This window comes from Pipra filicauda, unplaced genomic scaffold (genome assembly GCF_003945595.2).
Source record: "Pipra filicauda isolate LSUMZ 115617 unplaced genomic scaffold, ASM394559v2 scaffold345_size814242_pilon, whole genome shotgun sequence".
NCBI classification, from domain to species: domain Eukaryota; kingdom Metazoa; phylum Chordata; class Aves; order Passeriformes; family Pipridae; genus Pipra; species Pipra filicauda.
The window spans coordinates 230,702-250,555 of record NW_024104471.1 but is presented as its reverse complement, the minus strand read 5'-3'; the positions used below and the strand labels follow the sequence as shown (position 1 = coordinate 250,555).

Genomic DNA, 19,854 nt, shown 5'->3' with positions numbered 1-19,854 from the left:
AGAGGCATTCTCAGTGTTTCCAGATGCAAAATGAAGGTGTACACATGCCACTTTGACACCGAGTGCCCTGGAGAGAGCAATTGATACTGAAGGCTCTAAACAATAAGAGAGCTCACAAAGTTGCTGGAACTTGTACATTTTTTAGACATTCGGGTTGTTGTATGAGGATAAGGAGGTTTTTGGTTCACAGAATGTTTCCTCTTTAGCTAAAGTTAAATCCTTCCATGATGGAAGAAGTGACAGTTAGGGAGGACTCAGATTCTTGTTTTCCTGGCAGGCTTGAAATGTTAGAAAATAAGAGTAAGCTGACTACTTCTGCCAAGAGCAGAAATATAAATATCAAAACTGAGTCAGAAAGAATCCTATATGCCATATCCAAAGCGACATTCCAGAGTCCAAACTGAAGATCGCAGCAAAAACCATCAGCACATTCGGAACTTCATTAAGATTTGCCAATAGTTTGATAAAAGTCAGGTCTTAGCTTTCTGATATCTGGAAATCTATTCTCTTATTAAAAGCTCCAGACATAATTTCATAACCTGAACAACGATGGCATGTGACTTTCAGGTTTCCTCTGAAGAGTGTAGATCAAAAACAACTCCTGTTCAGCTCAGACCTCAGATGTTCATTTAGAAGTAGCAAGAGTTGTGATGATTTGGGGTGCAGCTACAGTACCATTTTACTTCAGGTTAGCCATCCATTTCCAAAGTGAATCTTTTGATCCTCTTCAGTTTTCATGCTTTGGTTCATGCAGTGGAGCAACCTCAAACTAGAAAGTTGCCCTGTGCCCCAAGAACTAATTCATGTACATGAATAGTACCTGAGAGAAAAAGCATGAGATTCCTTTTGAGAATGTGTTGGTTTGCACACATTGCAAACATTGGTTTCATTAGGGATATCTAAACAAACCAGCCTGAGTGGCCCTGGGTGTTGTGTGTCCCTGCAGGTGTTAAGAGTGCACCTGCTACTGAAATATTGGTCTGTATTTGCAGTTATATTTCTTCTGATGCATAATTTCCTTCACATTTATCTTAGTTCTCCCATCTTTGGGTTTAGCACACGGCCCACCACTAGCACAGATTACTTTAGAGTAGGTCTGCAAGCAAAGTGGATGCATCTACAGTGATAGCTTTAAACCTTGATTTCTTTGATCATACCTGCCCCCAGAATTATACAAGATTAAGATTAGTATGAAAGGGAGTAATTAACTGAATATCTTTGTCACATTGAACTTATGTGTGCGCTGAGTGCACATTCAAGAATTTTAATAGTATGACTTTAAATCTAAGGACTTCTGTGGAGATAGCAGGGCACCTGAGTTGGTTCTGCTCTGTGTGATCAAAACTGACCCTGTGTGTCCTCTCACACAAGACATGTATTTTTTTGTTTGCTGGTTCTGAGAAGTGACTCTTTTTGAAAACATTTGTTGTCTCCCAGCAAACAGTGAGAGTGATGGGCAGGTTTTGCCCAGAGAGCAGAAAAGTACTTTAATTCATTTTGCTCCATCCAATTTATTATGGACAAGAAGTCGTATACCTGATAGAGCTATCCACAGAAGGGAATACCATAAGTCATATTTGTGATGAGGCAGTGACAAGCAGAGCAAAATGTATGTTTTGTATTGTTACTGATGAAAAACTCAATGCCAATGACAATAAATGATGCTCTGAACTGTGCACTGATCACAGGAAAACAGAATCCAATGAAATGGCTACCCAAATATCTTTATGAGTCATGCTAAATGCCTGCTTCTAACTTTGTTTCTCAAGGAAGTTACAAACCTCATTCTTAGAAGGGAGAAAAGAAATATCTTTCAATGCACAAAGCTGACTCAGTAAGTGACGCACACCACACAACGTGTTCATACAACTCCTAACATGCTTTGCAGGCCTCAGCTCCTTCTTTCCCACTACCTTTAAACCACCTTGTTGGCCTACCAGCAGCTAACTGCAAGAAACTGCCCCTGGCAACACGAACCTCTGCCCTCACCTAGCGAAGTGTTGACATTTTGCACAATGTGATGCCTCAAGGCAAGAAGCTGGAGGAGCGACTCTGGTGTGAGGTTTGAGGTTTGCTCATTACTGTGTTCTGGCCGTCCGTGGCAGAGGGACGCACGGGCTCCAGTGTTCGCTGTAATTTAAACCTTTAGGTCATTAATCCACCCGCATCTGGGTTATAGGTGTGAGCTTTGTACTTGCCTCAGACCTGCTCCCTCTGCAGGAAAATGGATTACAGCTGCTGTGTGATGGGCACTGGCCAGTTTTGATCGTGAGTGCAAGTGCAGCTGCACAGTCAGCCTTCCAGTGTCATTTCATTCTCAGCTCTCCTCCCTTTCTCCCCACTTTCTCCGTCTGCACACTGTCTGCTTGTTAGATTGGAACTATGTGACTGACATTTAACCTCCTACCCCCATGACATCTGTGTGAGTCCCTGCTGCAGCTCTGAGGACAGAGAGGACACGAGGACAGAGAAGACAGTGGGGTTAATGAAACAGAAACCAGCATTAGAGAAACCACGATGGTGGACAAACTCCAGCCTGGAACACAAGAGCGGACACGGCAGTGGATACCTTGGAATGATATTTTGAGGAGCAGTTTAGAGGCAAATCTGGGGAGCAGCATGGTCATCATTGTTTCAGTCATATAAGTGGTATCTGCCATCTTAGTTCTCCATGTAGAAAAAACTGTTGAGGTATTTCTGAAAAATTATTTTTTATTAAATTACTGTTATGGAGGATACTGAAACGCCATGCTAAAGACATTCATGTTAAAAATAATCTAATCTGTACCCCTTACTCCTAATAAAGTTTTCCAAAAGATTACTTCTTAGTTAATTATATCCATAATTCTACAGACAAAACTATATGAGATGTAGAATTATTTCAATAGATTTGTACCTTCCAGTTGATTTTTCTTTTCAAACAAAGAATTCAGGGTAATAGCTGCTCTGACATCAAAGTTGCTATTAAATATTAATATTGGAGCACAGAATTTCACAATTCTGTGTGCAGTGATTTCCTGACGTGTTTGAATCCTGAAAGATGAAAAAGAACTGGTATGTTGAATTAAGGAGGTGTTTCTTATGTGTGTAAGAAGCATACAGGTTTTATTGTACAGTAGCTTTGTCTGGGACTTTGCTGGGAGTGCTTTTACAATTTTACTATGTTTAGATGATCTAGTATTTTAAATTTTTGCTGGCAGAAAAACTGAGAGCAAAAGTCCTGGGATTGGACTCGATGATCCTTGTGGGTTCCATCCAACTCAGGATTTTCTGTGATGGTTCTATGACTCTGTTAAAAATGATTGGCTTGAGAAGTGGCTAATGGAGCAGATCCTAGAGAACAGAAGCTGAGATACTCCTAATGTCAGATCATACAGAAAAAAATTCAATACTAGATCCACAGGGAATAAATATTCTTGATCATTCCCTCTGCACAGCTTTATTAACCAGAAGTCACATTAAGGTAAGAAAAGCAGCTGCTGAGTCATTCCTGTCAGGAAGCAATGCTTCGTACAGTATTTTCTAGAATCCCTCACATGGCAATCTCCAAGTTTCAGTTTTCTTTTCTTTATTAACCAGGGTTAACACAAGCTGGAGTCTCAGTTGCTTTTGTCCAATGCATTTGTATGTTAAAGGGCACACTAAATGCCAGCTTTGCACAATTCACAGGTCTGATCTTGTGCTATCTGAAAATAGACTCTGCGTGTGGGAGCACTGACTGCTGCAGAAGAGTTTGACACCCTAATCTTCATCATGAGCAATTGGGTGTTCCATTTCACCTGGAACTGGAACAGCTGGTATGAACAGAGACCTAAACTCCAGGAGAGGAAGCAAAGGAATGAAGACTGGTGTTTTGCAATAGGGCTTACTCAAATGTGAGCCTGGGATGAAAGCAGCAACGTGGACCCTGCATAATTGTCACTGCAGGGGACAGAGGACAAAAAAAAATAGTTTAGGGTGGCTATTAAGTTACTACAAAAAGAAGGCAAAGCTACTCTTTCCCCAGGAGTCAGCTTAAATTTCAGACTTACCAGTGAGACAGTGCTGGCCTCCAAAACCTTCCTTTGTTTCATTTTTAACCAAAATGCTCCTGGGTGTGTCACAGCTGCATGTGGCAGAAGAAATAGGAAGTGAATGCTGGGACCAAGAGGCCCTCTTACTGATGAATGCCACCTCAGTTAGAGCTCTCTCTGGGTAGAATTGTGCAAGAGTTGCTTGTTGAAAGAAAAAATAAACCCAGAAGGGTGCACATCATTTATAAATGATGTAAAAACCTACCTCCTGCTCAAAGACAATGGACATTGTCAGAAATCTCTGAGAATCACCTCTATTTTCTGGCATAAAACTTGCACCACGTGAAGGAGAATGCTGAGTAGAAACACGCATGCACAGATCCACACAAACCACAGCCAACAGTGGAATTTGTTCTTGGAATGAAACTCTTGAGCTTCATTGTTAAAATGCCCAAGTTACAACCCAAGCCTTGTACGAGTTTGAGACACTCAGAGACCACACTTGTGCAGCCAGTAGTGGTGGTGACTGTGGGAGAGCAATTCCAGCACCAGAGCAGCTGTAGATACAGGGAAAAAAATGTGGATGGTTGGCCTTGCTGGGACAATATGCAGCTTTCCTACTTCTCCAGGAAAAACATGGCTTCTCAACTGGAAGGCCCTTGGCTGTGCTCCTACTCTGGGCTTATTCTCTGCTGTGAAGTAAAGCCTAGTCATGCTTCCTCCCTAGCAGGACATTCAGGAGGGACATTTTAGCCACATGGAAATCAGTAGCTGCTGTCTCTGTTCAAAAGTGCAAATGTTCCATCACCTACACACACCCACAGAACAGTTTTCAAGACTTTGGACAAAACAAGTAATCCCTTTGCTTTTGTTTTCCAGTTTGTAATGCTGGATGATCACCTGTTTGGAACGGATGCTATTTAACCATAAAGGTATTATTTAACAAAAGTTCATTACGTGGTTTAAAGTTTTCTGAATTTGCACCTTTTTATTAAATATTATGTGGCTCCAGTGCTGATTTTCCTAGAATTAACATCACTTCCTTAAACAATCTGGGGGATATCAGCTATATCTGAAATTACCATATGGTACACTCATATGCATTCTGGTAATTTTTTTTTTACTGGCTCTTATGATAGGGTTTATTTTGATTTTGAGAGAAGTATTTTACTATTATTTATTAATTATGAAACGTGTAATGAAAAAGGTGATGGAACTGTTTAATCTCAACGTGAGAGCACCATCTAGAGGCAAATAACATACCCTGTATCAGGCTCAGTGCACCCATCAGCACAATAAACTGGCAAACTGCTTTGAATTTAATTGGAAAATGCTCTGAGAAAATAATCTCAAACTTCTCTGTGCTAAGGGAAATTTCTTTTTCCTACACTGTTCATTATTGTGAAACGGAATAAACTGGTGTGAAATCTCCAGTGACTTGCAAAGGGAACGATTGAGAAACCAGCAATCAAAAAAAGTATGAGCGTTTCAGGACACCCGTGGCTGAAAGAACGATGCACTCAGTTCTTTGGGAGCATGATTGCAGTTGCTCTGTGTGCTGAAAGGTATGAAATATTTGTGCCTACATCTGAGACAGGTGTTAACACAAGGATTTCTCCAAGCAACAGTCTGTATCAGTGATCCCCAATTAGCACCTACCTCAGTGCATTTAGACAACAGTAAGACATTTGTTTCCATTTTGATAATTTTTGAGATTTTTTTTATATAGTTGATATCTGATAGAGGGTTATTGGAGTTGCTAAGTATCACATGGCTGGACAGATCTTTTGCATGGTCAAACCAGTTGTAATCCCACATAAATTGTAGAGTACCTTGGTTTAAACAGCAATGAATTAAAAATAAAGCAAGTTCCCTGTGTCCAGAACTTTGTATTTAGGAAGACTGGACACATTTATGACTCCTTGGAGGATTTTGGTTTTTCACTGCAACACATCTCGGGTAATCTCCATCTTGTGGAAAGAATCACAAGATGCTACAATACATGTAAGTGAGTGGAAAATTGTCTTTATATACTTGTGGTTTATGTTATAGGCAATGAGCCTGCTGTCTTAACAACTGTCAGAACCATAAGATTTTGAAGTTATTCCAAATATGCAAAACTGTCATGGAAAGAGCAATTAGACAGGGGCAATAATACCAACTAAATAGTTTCTGAATACATCAGAAGGATGACTAGATTCCTAAATTACTGTGTAATATTGCAAAGTATGTCTATATCTCTGTGATGGAAAAACCATATTTGAATTCAGTTCTGCATCCTAGACCTAGGATATTTCCTGGTTTAGGAAATTTTCATGAAGATACTCCTCTTTAGGTGTGGAGGAAATGCAAAACGCTTAGATATCATTAAAAAAACCTGAAAAAATAATCATAAAATAGCTGTTACTTAGCAATACATATTTTGCTTAACTATATAGCAGTTCCTCACGTAATTATGTCTTCTTTCTAGGTGCTTTTAGAGTTATGTTCAATATGCTTTTAATAAACATTCCCGAGTTAACAAACACTCCCAAACAGTTACATTACTGTTTGAGATTTGCAACCAACCAATTACCTATGCCTAGCCAGCCCAGAGAAAATGTCATTTTAGCTTGACAAGTCCATCCACACCAGCTATGTTATAGTTAGCTCAAGCTACACTAGCATCAGTAAGAGCATCTTCAGAGAGCTTGTTTTTGGGCTGCCATGCCGTGGTGAAGCTCATGCCACCAGGCTTCATCGTGCCTGTTTAATTAAGAAGCTGGATTATGAAGAACTTGACTTGCTTTTGCAGCTTCATAGGTCTGTGCAGATATGCCTTAGATAGACATTTTATGGCATTACAGTCTACTTTATTCAGTGTAGTCCCACTGATAACGCAGCAATGCTCAGTGTTTATGAGGATTCCTCTAAATCAGGAGGATGCAACCCCTGATTCTGCATCCCTTTTATTTTCCACTTCTTGCTCTTTTTTTTCCTCTGTAGCTCCATTCCCTTCTACCTCTCTCCACACTTAACTAGAGGCAAATTACTAAGGGGACATTTAAAGATGGCCAGCAAAGGACTTTTAAAAACTGCAATTATTCTTTTTTGTTTCCTCACATTTACCTTTATTTTTTTTCAAGTGAGAGTTCCTTTCTTCTCCCGTGTTCCTTCCTCACCCTTCACTTAATTTTACCAGCCTTGTCAGGTCTTGCTCTCTTTCTTCCTGGAGACAGGTGTGTCCCCTTTTCTTGATCATGCACTGTACACGTAGGCAATGGGATGACAAATCTCAAACAACTGCTGCCTTCTCCAGTTGATTCACTGGTTGCAAGAGTTGAAAAAAAATAAACTAATGACCTTTCAGTGAAAAAAATGATTTCAATTATTCAGGCTTTTACTTCCATTCTCTGGGATGTCAGTATCTCCTTTTCTGCCATCATAAAGTTTCCCAAGATAAATAAGGTCTTCATTTTATTATTAAAATGCTTTTTACACTTTGTACTTCTAGTGCTTTCTTAGTGTTCGCTAAGGAGAATAAAATCCAAGAGGTCAGGGGTTACTTTTCCTTTTAGGTTTATGCCAGGAAATCCTATGACCTGCACACAGAACCTCCAGAGGGTTGAATGTGTAGCAGAAGAAGAAATTCTTTACTGTGTGGTGAGGCCCTGGCACAGGTTGCTCAGAGGTGTTGTGGATACCCCATCCCTGGAAGTGTTCAGGGCCAGGTTGGATGGGGCTCTGAGCAACCTGGTCTAGCAAAAGGTGTCCCTGCCCATGGCAGGACATTGGAACTGGATGATATTTAAGGTCCCTTCCAACCCAGGCCATTCTACAATTCCTTAATATTCTAACAATCAAATTATATCCTGGAGGATATATGTGAATCTCCACATAAAAGATATACAAGTAAAATTTTATTCTCATTGGAAACCAAGAAACTGTCAGAATATTTGGGTTTTGTATGCTTTGGTTTTGGGGTTGGGGGTATTTTCTTTATACTGGAGGAACTAAGTAGAAAGTGGGAAAATTAACACAGATCAGTGGTTCTTAAAACTTCTACATTGGATCAAATGATATAGCTCAAGTCCTAAAGAAATGAAAGATAAATGTTTTCAAAAGCTTCTTAACAGCATGCTTTAAAAGTATTTTAAGTTCTATTTCCATGAAAACCATGCAACATTTCTGAATAACTTAACACAGCTTCACACTGTCTGTTTTCAGACCAAACAGAGCTTTGGAGATGGATGATTTCTGAGGTTAAGATTGTATTACTGATTGTATTACATCAGAATTGTGTATTGTGTACCATATTGTGTGAGATATTGTGTGAATCACTACTATTACATCTTCTTACTACCTATGTCTGGTTTATGTCAAATACTTACAAATTTATTTATGCATATAAGCCTAGTTTCTGTTCGCTTTTTTTCTGTCTAGAAATCTGTCAGTCTGCAGCTGATTAGCAATACTCATATGCCTAATTCATGCAGGTCAATATTGGTGGCAGTGACATCTGGCTGGGAGGAGAAGTCAGCAGGTAAGGTGATAACATCCTAAAACATTCTTTCTAAATCTGCAGGAGTTCATCAGTCAACATTCAAATCTAGAAGAGAAAGCAGCTACATCAGAGTCCAGACTGAGCCTGACTTCACCAGGATTTCTGCAGGGTTAACTTGGCCCAGTTTCTCTTTGTTATTACAGTGACCATGGAAAGGTTCTGTCGTGTCTGGGCTGTATCAGAAGTGTGGGCAGCAGGCTGAGGGAGGTGACTGTGTCTCTCTGCTCTGCTCTGGTGAGACCCCACCTGCAGTGCCACCTCCAGCTCTGAGGCCCCCAGCACAAGAAGGACATGGACCTGTTTGAGTGAGTCCGGAGGAGGCCACCAAAACAATTCAAGGGATGGAGAACCTCTCCTACAAGGAAAGGCTGGGAGAATTGGGACTGTTCAGCCTGGAGAAGGCTTTGGGGTGACCTAATTGTGGCCTTCCAGTACCTGAAGGGAGCTGACAAGAAAGATGGAGATGGTCCCTGCCCATGCCAGGGGCTTGGACAAGATGATCTTTGAAAGTCCCTTCCAACCCAGGGCATTCTATGATTCTATAATTTTATATATATATTATATTATATATCATTCTATGTATTATTTGCATAGAAAATTCTTCAGATTTTTTTTTTTTTCTCAGGAATAGGCTTTTTGGCTCTCTGGTTCCTTCTCACACATGTGAGAGATTTGCTTCTCAATCATACGAATAAGACATCCCACATTTTTTGTTTCAGCTGCAGAAGCCAACCCTTTCCCTGTGCACCTGCTGATCCCTTGTCCCCAGGAGAGGGCAGTGCTGCTGGGAGCACACGCGTCTGCAGCACTGTGCCTGGAGCCAGTAGGGAACGATCTGTTCACAGCTTTTGACTGTGTGATAGAGAAATGCCTTCAAAATAAGATACAGAGGAAAATGTTTTCCCTGTATAGGTATATTACAACCTATAATGTGCCCTGTAGCACTTAAAACTGGAGGAAAAAGAATATTTAATAGCATACTGATTAGGCCCTGGATACACAAAGTGACCTTGCTCTGCTTTCTAATATATTCAAGAATTGAAGACTATCTATATCAAGATGATAAGCAAATTTCCCCCCAAGATTCTTACAATTTTTTCTTGTTTCCCCAGCAAGTAAACCCCTATCCTTGCTCTCAGTACATGGGACACTTGAATCACTTACTGTGGATGTCATCAAAAAGACAACTGCAGAAAAGAAGGTCCCCAGACTAAACATCAGTTAAGCACTAAGTTCTACAACTTATCCCTATAAGAGCTGGAGGAAGTCTCACAGAAACCCATGGCCTCCCTAAAATATCACCAGCTCTGCAGGGGCACAATTTACAGACCTTTTTTTTAAATTTAAACTTGCATGTTTTTGAATAAAGCATAAGTCCATTGAGGACATCAATAAACCAACATCAGATATCAGAATTTAGTACAAAACTGGCTTTGCTGAGACTGGGCTTCCTGCTGTGCATCCCTACCTCCACAGCAGTTAAAGAACTGTCTTTGCTTGTGAATGCCTGGTTACCTCTCCAAACAGAAAGCTGGGAGCTAGGGAATGTGATCTGTAGGCCAGATTCTCCTTTTGAGATCACTGGCATAAGTGAAGGAAGAACATTCCCCAGCAAGAATGTTAGGCTTGTGGGAGCAGTGCTCTCAGGGAAACCTTATGTGTATCAATAAAAAAAAAGAAAGAAGCATCCTGGCAGTGTGGTTTCAAGAATAAGTTAGGAAAATTTGGTCCATCTAATTTACACTGAAGGAAGCCACTGCCACTGCACTCTTGAAAGTGTTGTCACAGCTGTTTTGGGTCAGAAAACAAAAATATTGAATATATTGTACTCTGTGTGCATACACAGAGGGAACAGAAGTCCTGCTTCTCCTTGTTGTGCATGATATAGACAGTGTGATAAGTTCAAATGACACCTCTTCCCACACAGCATTTTGTACTTTTGATTTGTTTTTCTGGTTTCTGATATAGATATCTGAAGAAATCAATGAGATGTACAGATATAATGGTAAGATGAGCCAAGAAAAATGCATGCTAGGCAAGGAATGACCTTTGTGATACCTCCACCTCAGCAGATCCACCCTTGATTACAAATATTCATGACTAATGGTATTGTTTTAATTATAATGGAACACTTATTGTTGAGATGTTGCAAATGCATCTGATTTTCAAAAGCTTTTTTATTTGAATGTTTTGCCAGTTCTTGCTGAAACTCCTTAAGCAGCAATAATTTCCTATGAAACTTGCCAAAGCCCACTCATAGCCAAGATATTGCCTGATAAAAATCCTAAATGAAGTAAACTACGTTGATTATAAAACTATTTAAATGCATAAGGGTTCTTTACTTTCATGTAAGTACTTTTTCAGTATCTGGATTCCTTTCCTGATTAAAACAGAAAGTGAGGGGAAAAAAATCCTTGTGGGAAACTTATGCTTCAGTGGATGAGAGCTCTTGACATGTGTTGTTCTTAGGAATAGAGAAATTTCTAAACCAGGTCAAACTCAAGATCCACCTTCTCTTCTTTATCTACTACATTTTAGCATTTTCAAATAATTCTGGGAGATAATCGAGGCAGGACCTTCTTTGTTTATGTCGGTTACTCTTGCAATTTTTTTTCCTTTTTAATTATTAAGGCAATCAACATACTTAAATAAATCTTGCTGTTGTATAACACACCTGCTCACCCCAAAAGCCTTTTTCAAAGACTGATACAACTGGTTCACTATCCTCTGGAACAGAGGCTGTTTCTATTGAATGTTTTGCTTAGTGTAAACAAAACTAAATACTGAAGATCTTTTACCTACCTTGCATAACTTCTTTCTTTCTTTAGTTACTATATCACTTGGCTTGTAGTGGCATTTGAAACGCCTAGTTCAGCTTCCTTTGTACAGCTAAAACTTAATTATTTTCAATCAACATCTCTTTATATATCTTTAAATATGATACTGTCTTTTTTTCCTTGCTTTCTATTTTGCATATGAAGCTGCTCTGTAACTACCTCAGTTTATAATCCTTTAAAAAAAAACCCCACAAATTGCTGCAGAGACATGGTGGAAACTGCGATCTGAGTTGTCTGCATATCTGGCATATGTTTTTTCCTTTGCTTCAAGAAGGGTGATCCTGGAAACTACAGGTCAATCAGCCTCACTGTTATCCCTGCACAGTCACAGCATGGGCTGGACTAACACCTTGCAGCAGTAAAGGCTGGGGACTGACTGGCAAGAGAGAGAGCACTGCTGGGGGGCACCGGGCTAAGCCTGACTCAGCAGTGTGCCCTGGCAGCAGACTGGGCTCTGTCCACTGCAGCACAGCCAGCAGGCTGGGGGAAGTGGTTATCCTCTCTGACTTAGCACACACTGGGCTGCACTTGGAATACTGTGTCCAGTTTGGGGGCCCCCAGCACAGAAAAGATGATCGAGTTGAGCAAATCCAGCAGAGGACAACCGTGACTGTTGTCTCACTGTTGTCCTATGAGAAGAAGCTGAGAAAAGCTTATTCAGCCTGGAAAAGACTCAGGAGGGCCCAATAACAGCCTTCTGTACCTAGGAGGAGGATACCAAGAAGACAGAGCCAGGCTTTTTGCCAAGGTACATCGTGAAAGAGCAAGAGAAAATGGCCACAACTAGAAATACATGAGATTCTGACTAAGGAAAAAAATTTTCCCCTTAAAGGTAATTAAACATTAGAACAAGCGTCCCAGAGAGCTTCTAGAATCTTTGTCCTTGCAGATTTTCAAGACCCAACAGGATAAAGCCCCCAGCATCCTGGTCTGAATTAGTTGTTGACCCTGCTTCAAAGCAGGCAGTTGTACTACAGGATATCTGAGAATCTAAATGATTCTGTGAAACATGAGGCAGTTGAAAGCCTCTTCTTTTAAAGATGTTACATTGGACAGTAACTTCTTCTGAACACTGAGAAATTTGAACAGCCCTTTGTATTTTTTCATGGTCTGTACTCAAAACAATGCAAGGTATTTCTCTGAAAATGCAAAATATTGATGTGATATCATCACGTGGTTAGTCTAATGCTATTTACAATGCAGCCACAGAAGCTGAGTGACTTGTTAACACCTGTGTTTCTCCATCACAGAAGGACTAGGATGTAAGTAAATGCCTGTAACAAAGTATTTATCATACTTGTGCAGTGAGATAATACAGAGAAGTGTTTTATTACATGGAGGTGGGATTGGCACCAGCAATAACAGCTGTTAGCGCGAGGCTCCCCAGAAATCCAAAAAAAATTACAGTCATTCCATTCAGTGTTCATAGTTTTGCAAAGAGCTTTTACCTCATGCTTCAAAAGAACAGAGCTATAAATTAAGGAGAACAATACATATTTGTATTTATTCAGAAATATGGCATGTAGTGTGCCGCAGGACTGATTATAAACTAGGAATAAAAACTGAGGAGAGAACCACAACAGAGATGGATAAAATAGTGAAGGCTGATGGAAAGAAAACAAGTATGTCTGGAGTGCAGAAAACATGGACATACGTAGAGTGAAAAGCTAGTAACACACAGAAAGCTTTAAAATCCAGCCTGCAGATTTTGTGTCATTCCTCTGTCAAGATCAATACAAGGAAGACAATCTAGGAGACTGGGAAATATGTGCCTCTTGCAGGTGTCAGGTCACTTGTGCCAAAGAGCTTGTAAACATTACATAATAGAGCAGTAATGGACTGGCAGCCCTGTGGCCTGCTCTGCCACCTGGAATGCAGGACCTCTCATACCAAACGAGCTCAGCTTCTGGTCTCTGCAGCCAGGATGTCATGGGAAGGTATCTCCACTTCCAGGCAGTGATGCAGGGGCCTTTGGGTAATATTTCCTGTTATTCTAGGTAGATTTCAGCTTTGAGATTTGTGGACACAGTTTTTCCTGTTTCTGTTTCCACATCTGTAAAATGTGTAAAGTAATTCTTCCCTCAAAGATGGTATGAGAACGACCACAAGCAAGAGACCTGTTCAGGCATCAGCGATAACGCAGCTGTAGAGCACCTTTTCCTGGAAGGATACTATTCCTCTAAGTATATCCTTAGTGTGATGAGGTCATATTTGAGCATGTGTGTCTTCAGCCCTGGCCATTCCAATGCAATGTCCTCTCTTTACACTATTAGGCTGCATGGCCACTGTAGCAGGGACACTCAGCTTGAGTGTGGGATTGCTCAGCTTGAGAAGGCAGTCGCTGGATGTATGTTTGCATGTATTAAGGACCCCTATGGTGTTCTGTTTGTAAATGCTTCCAATACACAACTTCACTGTAGAAGGCCCTTGGAGTTCTAGAGAGTTAGAATTTGATCCCAGAATGGCTTTTCCACTTAGCATACACCAGGTCCAGATTTGTGTACGGTGGCTCCTTTAAGGATAGATTTCAGAATTACAGAATGAAATCTTCCCTTCAGTATAAAATGCTTCTTAAATACTAATGGTTTCCAGAGGAAGAAACACTTCTCTGGCTTCTGTTGCAACCCTAAGTTCAAGGACAGCCTTGTAAATGTGCATCCTTCAGTTTGAATATTTGCACCCCCTCACATAACTCAGCCAAGTGCATCCAGCCTAGTGCGTCAAAATATGCCTTTTTGACCCTAACTAATTTCACTTTAAATCAGTGTTCTCATCTGATATTTCAGGCCCGCTCTTCTTTTTGAATGTACTTTAACAAATATCTGCAAAGTCCAAACCCTCAGATGCTGAAAATTAGCATTGCTAATGTCAGCTGAACAGCTGCTCCAGCGAGTGCTGAATGTAAACCAGAGGGGATGCACTGATTTCACAGTGGTGTGCGAAGAACCCGATTTGCAGAGTGAACGAGCGTGTTCAGAGAACAGAGTTATGCAATTCATCTATTCTGGGGATTAGCCATTCCCAAGGTTCTGAAAAAGGTAACTGGGTTGGGCTATTTATAGAGTCTGTTCCTACAGTTACAGCACAGATGTAGCACGGAACGGAACCAGTCAGCTCGAGCCACCTCCTCTGTGCACCTTGGTGAATTTATACTCTCACAAATGTTCATACATCTCTCAGGTACAATGAGATTTAGGGGTCTGGGATGCTACTATTGCCTCAGCATCTGTTTGCACATTAGTATGCCCTATTTCCTATTAGCTTCTGACAATGCCTTTGGTTTTCAGGTCATTTGTATTACAGAGATACAGAGAGACTCTTTTTGAAGGGGTTTCCTCATGCATAAGGGAAGAGAAAGGGCATTAATCTTGGGAAAACTAATACAGTAATTGCCTAAATTATTCTGCTTTTTAATTTCACAAGGCTGCTAGGGATGGTGACTTAGAATCCTTCCTTTACATGATTCCCTGTTTCTAAGATGCATTTGTAGGATCACTGTAAAACTACAAAGCCCACTGTTACTCCTGCAGGATGATAATCGTGCGTAAGAATCAATGAAAAACTACAACCTGTACTCACAATCCTGAGGTCATGCAGAATTGTACAGCTTACAGGAAGAGAAGGATAGCACAAGTTTGGGCTGCTTCTTATAGATTCTACTTTTTATATAAATATTTGTGTATATATAGTAACTTTTATCTTTTTCTTGAATACTGAAAGAATATTTGTTTGGGTAGTGAGCAGTAAGAAGAGGGCAGAGGAGACAATAGGAGGAATGGGGAAAAGCCTATTCCTAATAGATGGGTTACCAAGAAAAAAAATCAAGTTAGGGACAAGATTCTATAGGGATGACCATTTTAATAGGGACTAGGAACCATGGAAAATGAAGTGATTGCTTAGGCAGAATTGGTTAATTTTTACCCTCACTAGTCTATCCCAAGAGATAGGGAGATCCCAACGTAAAACAAGGAATAACAGAAAATGAGGGCAGAAATATCAGCTTGGGTCCTTCACTACTCAGCATTCTATATTGCCATTCATGGACAGTGCAAGATAAGCAAATTTTGATTTGTTTGTATCCTAGTCCAAACTGCATAGATTAAAATGACAGTGTGCAGTGCATGGAAGTAGTGATCTAGGCCTTTTATAAAAAGCATAGATAATTAAAATGAAGAGCCTGAATATGGAAGAAGAGACACAGCCTATGAATGGATTTCAGTGGAGGCTAAGGAAAGAACTAAACACTTTAAGATGAAAAAATTAAAAATGAGATAACCTGTATAGCTTTCTAAGAGAGGAGACTTACACATGTAAGTGTGTAAGAGACCCACTGATGGTTATGATCTATTGAATTAACCAAAACTCCCACTACAGGTAATAATTCTGCTCTCCTCCAGTGAAGATCACAGTACAAAAGGCCGGAGGTGATGATGTGTAGAGCCAAACTCCAGCTTTCTCTTTTGGATCTTATGGACTCAACATAGAAACTGAAACATGGAGAAACAGGGAAACAAGCACATTAACTGTTAAGCACTGAGACCCACAGAGCTGCACTGCAAAGTGCATTTTCTCATAGACTACCCTGTCCAGTCCAACCAGAGAGCTGAATGAAGCAGAAAGCAGAACAGGGAGTGACTGGTACTCAAAATGCATACAAGGTGCTGGACTTCTCAGTGAACTAGAATCTGAGAATTACTATAAGATTTTCGTGTTAGCACTGATGTTTCAGAAGATTCTGGGAAGATAAATGAGTTTTGAGAAAATTACTGGTCAACACAGAAGGATTTAAAAGATGCATATAATGCAAATAAAGTGCATGTGCTAAAAATGAAGAAAGTCATTAATTCAAGAATTTGATTTTAACAAATATTAGTAATCTAGGTAATAATTTCGTGAAAAGGATGGATTAAATAAAGCAGGGGAAATACAGAAACAGTGTTATCCCTCTAGAAAATAATAGAAATATACATACAAATACATCAAGAGTTTCTTGAAGAAACTTCGGGTCAAAATATTCAACTATGGAGTTAATCTTTAATAAGTATTTGTCTAGACATTTTCATTTAAAGGGGTTTATTTTGGGGACAAAGTCTTAGTGTATAACATAAAACATTTCATTTGCTGTAATTCATAGCTCAAGTAATAAAAAGCTTCATGTAAAATGCAACATATTTTTCATCCTTAGTATCACCACTATTAGAGAGAGGGTCTGCAACATCTTGCATGTTTATATAGCATCTGGTACAATATTTTCTTTCAAAACCCAAACAATCATTCACACCAGTTCTGTTATGTTTTAAAGTTTTTCAGCTGACCAGGGACTAAGATTTTTACAGGATAGTCACTGGATTGAAGGAAGGGTCTAAAATGTCATCATTCATTTGTGAACTGTACTCGTCATTGCCATGAGATTTCATCAAGCTCCAGGTTGCTTACTTGGATGCTATCTGCTTATCTGCAGTGGCTGCAGAAAATATGGGAATATGAACTTGAAATGTCTTTCCAGTAGAAAGGACAGAAAAATACGTGGCTACCTGCATAAAACGTGCAGACCTTCATTGTTTCATCCTGCATCATCCCGAGTCTCCATGGTTATTTTATGCAGAGCTAGCACTTTCATTCTCACAACGGTTTTGTTATGTCAAACCTAACATTTGCAGGTTTCCTCTGCTCCTGATATTTAATCACTCAATCCTTTTCTAGTAGATGTCTTAAATGTTTTTAAAAAGATGATTTTACAGAATGTGCAGATATGTGCAGATATATGCTGAAGAGGGGGTTCTCGAATCCTGAAGTCTTGAGTGAAGAGCTTCAAGCTGGAAGAGGAATGGGAGTGGATTTTAGACTCACTCCTGTTTCAGTATTAGATGCATTTCCCTCTGGGGTTGCTTGTGCTCTCAAAATCAGTCTCCTTGTGTGGCTTGTCATGCCACATTGGTTTCAAGGATGACAAAAAAAGGGCACGAGCCCTTGTTACAGCTCCAACTGCCCTGCAGGTCACCGAGAGGGAAATCAAGCCTGCACAAAGCATTTAGAGCCAGTAACAGCCAACAAACACTCTGGTCTGTATATGACTATATATATGTGTGTGAATACATCTATGCATAATTCAGTTTGGTATGGATCCCAAAAGTCCTATCATCCAACAGCAGTTTTGAGTACTGTACCAGCTTCCTATATAGTGGGAAAGGTCATAAACTACCTCGTTGTTCATTACAGCACTGAATTCAGCAGAGCTTTGACAGATTGGTGTTTGTGTCATGAGGGCTAAGTGATCACTGACTGTAAAATAATTTCCCAGAAATTTTAAATCCAAAGCAAAACTTATATACTTTCATACACAATTCCATAAATACTTTCATATTCAGTTAACGATTCACTAACAGAACTTTAAAAATCTGCCAATATGTACTTGTTGAAACTAACCATGGCTTTTCTTATTGTTCAGGATGCACAAGAGCATTTTTGTTACTGACCACTGAAATATGTGTCTGCAGAGACTCAGAGGTAGCTCATCTTCATGACTTCCCTTAACAGCCATTTTAGCATTCCTCCAGGCTGCTCTGGGCTGTTTCACCAAGCTTCAGATTCTTCTCATGAGAGAGAGATGAGGTAAGCAGGACTCTCCATTTGGTCTTCAAAACAGCCATGTAATGCTATGTGAAATTCAATGCAGCCATGGTATAGGGTGGCATGCAGAGAGCAAGCACTCATGCATTCCTGATCATGTCATCAAAGCCTGGCATGTCCATGACAGGTCAATAGAGAAATTCTGTGACAAACTGCGCAGCTCTGTTAGATAACATGGCTAAGTTACACTGGGAGCAAAAGTGAGTGTCCATTCACACATTCTGTATGTTTTATTTAACTAGTGAAAACTCTAGAAATAATCTGGATCACAATTATTGTGACAGTGTTCAGTCTATCCCCCAGAAAAAACAAGTGAATTTAAAGTCAGGTGGGACTAGACTGGGACTAGAATCTACCAGCTTCTGTTTTCTCTCTGATCTTTTCCTCAGTGATGTTTGCATTTAACCTGTCTTTGTCTAAATGCCAATAACCTAGAAACAAACATCATCAGTATATACTTCACTCAGAAAGATAGCAGGGAGGTTCAGGAACATTGTGATTCTCAGATGAAAGATTTTATGTACCTGGAGAAAAAAATATGCTGGTGAGCAATTATTTCCAAATGCACAGTTGCCAGTAGCTGCTAAAAGCATGCTGTATGAAGCAGATTGGACACAAACCAGAACTGTGATAGGCAATCTTTTGATTTTCACAGAAGCCTCTGTGCTGTTTTTTATCTAATTGGAAACTGGCATGTGGCTGAAGCTTCATCTAGCTGCATGAACCCACAAAGCACCTGAAGATACCCAACATTGCTTACATAAATTACCGAACACGCTGCTGCGGTATTTGAAAAGCCACAACTCTCGTCAATCAAACGAGGTCCTGAAGAGTTTACTGACTGTCACTTTGGCTTTTCATTGTGTCAAGGGAGAAACATTCCTTGGACACATTTAGAAAAGTTGCCTCACCAGTCATCCAGTGTGTCACCAATTACTTTGCTCGATGACTTACTAGTGTTCCCCCAGCCACAGCCGCAGTCAGAAAGCATTTTATCTGGAACCACCCACTGGAGCAAGCAATGGGGGAAAAGCCTGCTTTTGTAAATAGCACTGCAATAATCTGACTGCAGCACTGAAGCCTTAAATCTAGAGGGTGAAGAATTCTGTAGGAATACACCAGATTACATAATTAATTTGTGAAAATCTGCTTTAGTCACTTAAGACTATAATTCTAGACAGTTCTGTGTCCTCTAACCATATTCCAGTAATGTACCTCAGGATTTGTTTAATTTGCAGGTGCAGTATAATATTTTCCCCTGACAAAATTAATAGAATATACATGAAAGTACACACAAAATTCAGAATTTTTACAATAAGGTCATTGCTCACCTACCTGGCTGTAAAACCTGCCTAATTGCTTTCCCCTCGTTTTCAACCCTGGAGTCTGGTTACATTCAATGGCACAAATTCAACGTCAGTGGCACGCCACCTGCAAGCAAAGCAACACAGATTTTTTTTCATGCCCAGTTGATTCAGGTATCTGTACAATCTATAAGGGAAGGTCAGGGAAGGGTAGTTTTCTGACTGATCAAGAAAAAGTCCTCTCAGAGGAAAAGGCTGTGGTCAGCTCTTCCCTCCCACACCGTGATTCCAGCATCCAGTTCTTCATCCCTCTCCCTCATCCTCAGAAGTGCCATGCCCTTGCTAGGTGTCTATAATGCCTCGGGGCCCAGAGAGTCCTTTGCTGTAATAAACTCTGAAGTTTGTAGCTATATTGAAAATTGTTATATTGTCTCATTTCCAGTATAGCATTCCATGGGTTTAGGTGATGCTAGAAGAGGACACTTGATCCAAGCTTAGATCCTGCCTGAGAAAGTTTGATGGTGTAC

The 19,854-nt window shown here is 40.1% G+C and overlaps 1 long non-coding RNA gene across 2 annotated transcripts in view; it reads right to left on the bottom strand.

Annotated features, from left to right (window-relative positions):
* LOC120323795 overlaps positions 1–19,854 on the bottom strand; it is a 38,746-nt gene that overhangs the window by 8,061 nt on the left and 10,831 nt on the right. Inside the window, exons 2-3 of one of the 2 annotated variants that reach the window (XR_005564645.1) lie at positions 19,359–19,454; positions 7,301–7,319 (exon numbers count right to left, since the gene is read on the bottom strand). This is a non-coding gene — a long non-coding RNA (uncharacterized LOC120323795). Of the gene's footprint in view, positions 1–7,300; positions 7,320–19,358; positions 19,455–19,854 lie in introns of those variants that run through there. The other variant, XR_005564644.1, reaches the window with a different exon arrangement.